Raw genomic sequence first — 6,251 nt, forward strand, 5'->3', positions numbered from 1 at the left:
AATCAATTATTGCAATCCACAAACATGAACATTTGGAGGACTTCAGTCTACAGGAAATCCCTCTTTGACTTAGACTTTGCGCTTGACCTCCTCCATGACAGTAGGAAATACCTCAAGCAAATGAGTGCATCCCTTTTTCGTGCCTCAGTTGATATTAGTGATCAGAGGACCACTAATCCAGGTCATCTCTGCTATCCTATCTTTCAAGGAATCTTCACATAATGTCATGTTGCCATCTCAAATCTGTTTCCTCTCAGTGATTATGGAAGTGATTCCCATTCAGTAATTTGCTCACTTTGCAAACTCAGTATGTCAGTTCTGTCAAACAGCCAACAAAGCCAATGTAATCTTAGGTTTCGGAGAGGAAGAGTTTCCAGGAATAATGAAGTGATAGTCTCACTGTTCTGTGCCCCGGTCAGACCATAACTGGAGTAATCTGCTCAGTTGTGGGTAACACATTTTAGAAAGGACATTGATAAACTGGAGACTGTCCAGAGGAAGGCAGGTGAGATAGTGAAGGGTCTGAACCATATGTGGAACTGGAGCTGTTTAGTCTGGAGAAGTAGACTTAGTAGGTGCTTAATAAAACTTTATTGAATTGAATATGATAATTATACTAAAAAATTTGAGGAACTGTCCCACTGAAGAAGGGCATATAGAGTTTGAATGTGAAGATGGTTTTGGAATTGTTCCAACGGGGGCAAAACAATGTGGAAACTTGATATGATGCCAACTGAGCAGGAGAAAAGCAGCATGGAGCAAGAAGTCTTGATGGGAAAAAGATTGGAGATAAATCCAGGACACAAGAAGCAAAACCAGCAGTGAGACTCAGAATGAAAGAAACGTAAGGACAATAAACTTCAGTATGGTTCAAAAGAGATTTGCTTTTTTAAATTAAAGAAAGAAATAAGACAGGAAGCTAGGGCTAAAGCAAGGTGGAAATCAGAGTTCTTAAAGAAGAAATAAATAAGAATGTGAGAATAGATACTTGAGAATAATGACTCAATTTCTCAAAGCTGTTTGGTCTTTGAAATGAGGATGGTGGATTGGGAACTCTAAAATACAGAAGGAGAAGAAGATTTGTCAGAATAGAGGCAAAAGACAACACTAAAGAAACAAAGTTCTATATGAACCAAAATGACTGACATTGATGATAAAATGTACAGATAAAACTTAAATATCATAGGACTCCCAAATTCCTTCTTAAAAGTTTCATCATGGCATGTATTTATATACATTCATATATTATATGTATATGTATTTGTATCTACATAAATGTTACATTTATATATGTATGAATAACAGTTTTGATTATTGCTGTTCAGTTTCAGTCTTGTCTGATTCTTCATGACTCCATATGGAGTTTTCTTAGCAAACATATTGGAGTGGTTTGCCATTTCCTTCTCCAGCTCATTTTACAGATGAGGAAACTGAGGCAAACAGGGTTAAGTGACTTGCCAAAGGTCACACCACCATTAAATGCCTGAGGTTGAATTTGAATTCAGGTCTTCCTAACTCCATTGCTGGTGCTCTGTCCATGGTGCCACCTACCTGCCCCACAGTTAGCATAGCCAAATGTAATTTTGGAACCCTTGTATCAGGAATAGATTTCATTCTCCTCTTTGCAGAAAAGCTGTTGGATAGCCCAAAATGGCAGATACATCATGCATTGTCACGTAACTCTAAAAAGGTTGGAAAAATACTCTCCTTCCCACCCAGTCACTATGCAAAACACTTTATCTGGATGCTACAGTTGACATGTAGCCAAGAAAGGGTTCCTGTACCAGGTTAAAGCTGGCAGGCAGATTTGGATGGCTGGTCTGTTTCCCTGAATTACTGTTGCTATGACAAGGCTTCTCCATTGGCAGCCATTGGAGATCTAGCATTTGTGAGCCAGACATCCTCTCTCTGGGATTCTTCCCACCATGAGGACTACCCTTGGAAGTGTATGTGTGTGTGTGGGGGGGGGGGGGGGGAAGAGACATATACAAGCATGTAAAGGAAAGGGGGGAAGTTAAAAGAAGCTCTTTAGCTCCATGAGCCCTGGGGAGTTATTTTTGTAAAGGCCCTGTAGGCCTAGAGGAGAGTCCAGCTTGTATGTGCTGTGGGGTCAGGGAAGTGAAAAGGGTTTAAAGTCTTAAATATTGTCCTAGTCATTAAATGAACATTTTGCATAGAAATTGGTGCCACCTTGGGAGCCGCTCAATGACTCATAAAATTCTATTTTGTGTGTGTGGAATGCCACAGGGCAAGAGGGTATTACTTAAAGGTGCATAAAATTGTGCATCTCAGCATGAAGGCCTACTGCTAACTGCTATGTTTTCTACACTACAGGGGGCAAAGAGGAAGGAAAAAAAGGACAGGGAAATAAATGCCTTCTTGTGATTTTGTTCTCTTATTTCTTAACCTTCCTTGGGAAGAACATATTTGGCATAAGAAAGCAAAGTAAAGGCATTTCTAAATTAGTCTTTACATCTCGCAATTATTCAGGAATGTTTTTTTTTAATCTCTCTTTCCTTAGCTACCTAGAGCAATGCACGATCCTGAACAAGTCTCTTATCATTTCTAGGCTTTAGATATTTCATTTATAAAGTGACGGGGGTGGATTGGGGGCCCTTGAGTTCTCCTGAAGTAAGTCTATGATTCCATGATCCTCAGAACACTATAGTGAGTCAGTATGACTGACCATTGAGTGAAGAGAGACCTGGCTTTGAATCTCATCTCTGCCTAAGCTGTCTGACCATGGGCAAGCCACTGAATTCTTACAAGCCTCTGCTCCCTCTCCTATCAAGGGGGAATAATGTTACTGGGGATTCTTAACCTAGGTCCATGGATTTTCAGGGGATACTTAAATTTGGAATGAAAATATATGTATTTATTTTCAGTAACCTTTAAAATTGAGCATTTGCTTTGATTATGATGTAGATGACAAGTATTACTCTGAGAAGGAGTCCATAGCCTTCATCAGATGCCAGAGGGGTCCATGCAGGGTGTGCTGGAGTCATCTCATACAGGATCAGAAAGCTGATAGTTAAATTTTCAGTGTGAGCATTTAGAACTCAGAAATTGACAAATGCTACAATTCAGAGCTTGATTTATTGACCATCTAGATGTAAGAAAGTGATGGATATTATTAATGAATATTCAACTTAAAAGTGTGTTGTATATAATTTTTCTTAAGAATCAAATCTTAAGCCCTTGACCTCTGTTCTCTGAGCTCAGCGGAGGAAGCCCCATCCAGAAACTCAATATGTCTATTTACAAGATCCAGGCAAGAGAAATCTTTGACTCTCGTGGAAACCCTACTGTTGAAGTTGATCTCTATGCTGAAAAGGGTCAGTTACGAGCTGCTCTGCCCACTGGTGCTTCTACTGATATCCATGAAGCCCTGGAGCTCTGAGACAATGATAAGACCTGCTACATGGGGAAAGGTGTCTCAAAAGCAGTTAAGCACATCAATAAAACTATTGCCCCGACCCTGATTAGCAAGAAATTGAATGTTGTGGAGCAGAAGAAGACTGACAAATTGATAATAGAGATAGATGGCACTGAAAATAAATCTAAATTTGGTGCAAATGCCATTTTGGGAGTGTCTCTGGCTGTTTGTAAGGCTGGAGCTGCTGAGAAAGGTGTCTCCATGTACCGTCACATTGCTGACCTTGCAGGCAATGATGAAGTCATCCTGCCCATTCCAGCCTTCAACGTGATCAATGGTGGCTCCCATGCTGGTAACAAGTTGGCCATGTAGGAGTTCATGATCCTCCCTGTTGGAGCAGCAAACTTTAAGGAGGCCATGTGCGTTGGAGCTGAGGTCTACCACAACTTGAAGAGTATGATTAAGCAGAAATATGGACAGGATGCCACCAATGTAGGGGATGAGGGTGGCTTTGCTACTAACATCTTGGAGAATAAAGAAGCTCTGAACCTGCTAAAGAATGCTATTGATAAGACTGGCTATACTGATAAGGTCTTAATTGGCATGGATGTTGCTGCCTCTGCATTCTTCTGATCTGGGAAATATGACTTAGACTTCAAGCCTCATGATGATTTCAGCAGATACATCTCCCTTTCTGAGTTTGGGAATCTCTATAAGAGCTTCATCAAGGATCATCCAGTAGTGTCTATTGAAGATCCCTTTGACCAGGATGATTGGGAAACTTGGAAAAATTTCACTGCTACTGCCAGCATCCAGGTGGTAGGAGATGATCTCACAGTGACCAATCCTAAGCGAATTGAAAAGGCTGTGAACGAGAAGGCCTGCAATTGCCTCCTTCTCAAAGTGACCCAGATTGGCTCTATGACTGAATCTCTCCAGGTATGCAAGCTGGCCCAATCCAATGGGTGGGGAGTAATGGTTTCCCATCGTTCTGAGGAGACTGAAGATACCTTCATTGCAGACCTGGTGGTGGGTCTCTGTACTGGACAGATCAAGACTGGTGCCCCCTGCTGATCTGAGCATCTGGCCAAGTATAACCAGATTCTCAGAGTTGAGGAAGAGATAGGCAGCAAGGCTAATTTGCTGAAAGGAACTTCAGAAAATTTCAGGTCAAGTAAGCTCTGTGACTAGGAGGCCTAAGAGCTCACGGGCACCAGTCACCTCTACAGAAGTCTGCTCCTGTCCTAAGAATAGGCAGCACCAAGAACTAGACCAGTCTTGTTTTGGGGGCAGGGGCCTCTGCTGCTTAACTTCCCTCTCCCTTCAACTTTCTGTGATTTCACTACTTCGTTAGAACTGTCTTATACCAGAGACTACCTGATCGTCTGGCTCTCTGTCAGAAGACCCTTTATCATCTTGTGATTGGGATAGATTGACCTGTTCTCACCCCCAAGCTTGATGTTGATGTGTGGAGCCATGTACTTGTGATGCAGCCTGACGAGCCCCCAGGCCAAATGCTTAGTGGCTGCTATGTGCAGAATAAAAGTATTCAGTAACCCACTGGAAAAAAAAAAGAATTCTTAAGGGGGATGGAGCCAAGATGAAGGAGTAGAAGAATGACCTGTAAGAGCTCTTCACCCATAGCCCATAAAATACCTGTAAAAAATGACTCTAAACAAATTCTAGAGCAGCAGAAGCCACAAAATGACAGAGTGAACAAGATTTCCAGTCATTGGTCTCAGAGCAGAGCACAATACCCAGAGCACAGCCCAGCCTTGGCTGTGCAGTGCAGCTCAGAGAGGATGGGAGCAGGTCTCAGGGGGCGAAATCTGCGGCAACAATTGTGGTTCCCAGATTTCTCAACCCACAAACGCCAAAGACAGCTTCAAAGGTCAGTGAGAAAGCTCTTTCACCTGGGTGAGAAGGGAATGGGGTCTGGCCCCTGTGGCCCGGGTGGCAGCATCCAGTTTTGGAGCCCTCAGCCTAAAAACACTAGGATAATCGAGTGACTGATCTGGGTCTCAGCCTTGAGTGGTGGCCCTGGGGTGAGAAGGAGCACTGGCATGCTGGAGTTGGAGGTAGTTGTTGTGGAGAGGGAATCATACTCACAGATCCTGGGCAGAAAAGTTTGCAGTAGCTCCCAGACTAGAGCACAAGTCAGGAGAGGAGTAAATGCCTCTCCCTTAATTGCACCACCTTGGAAGAACTGAGACCTTACAGGTCCTAGAGTATACCTTCCCCTTGACAAAGAACTCAAAAAGTCAAGTAACTGTCAGGGAAAATGCCCCCAAAAGGGAAAAAAGAAGACTATAGAAGGTTACTTTCTTGGCGAACAAATATTTTCTTCCATCCTGTCAGATGAGGAAGAACAATACACACCACCAGAAGAAGACATAAAAGTCAAGGCTTCTGCATCAAAAACCTCCAAAATAAATATGCAATGGTCTCAGGCCATGGAAGGGCTCAAAAAGAATTTTGAAAATCAAGTCAGAGAGGTAGAGGAAAAATTGAGAAGAGAAATGAGAGAGATGCAAGAAAATCATGAAAAACAAGTCAACAGCTTGCTAAAGGAGACCCAGAAAATGCTGAAGAAAATAACACCTTTAAAAATAGACTAACTCAAATGGCAAAAGAGGCCCAAAAAGCCAATGAGGAGAAGAATGTTTTAAAAAGCAGAATTAGCCAAATGGAAAAGGAGGTTCAAAAGCTCACTGAAGACTATAGTTTTTTAAAAATTAGAATGTATCTGATGGAAGCTAATAACTTTATGAGAAACCAAGAAATTACAAAACAAAACCAAAAGAATGAGAAAATTGAAGACAATGTGAAATATCTCATTGGAAAAACAACTGACCTGGAAAATAGATCCAAGAGA

The 6,251-nt window shown here is 41.9% G+C and overlaps 1 pseudogene; it reads left to right on the forward strand.

Moving 5' to 3' along the window:
* The first annotated feature begins 3,250 nt into the window (after positions 1 to 3,250).
* Positions 3,251 to 4,554, forward strand: LOC140511707 (alpha-enolase pseudogene; annotated as a pseudogene).
* Positions 4,555 to 6,251: the final 1,697 nt, after the last annotated feature.

Source organism: Notamacropus eugenii, chromosome 6 (assembly GCF_028372415.1).
Source record: "Notamacropus eugenii isolate mMacEug1 chromosome 6, mMacEug1.pri_v2, whole genome shotgun sequence".
Lineage (NCBI taxonomy): Eukaryota > Metazoa > Chordata > Mammalia > Diprotodontia > Macropodidae > Notamacropus > Notamacropus eugenii.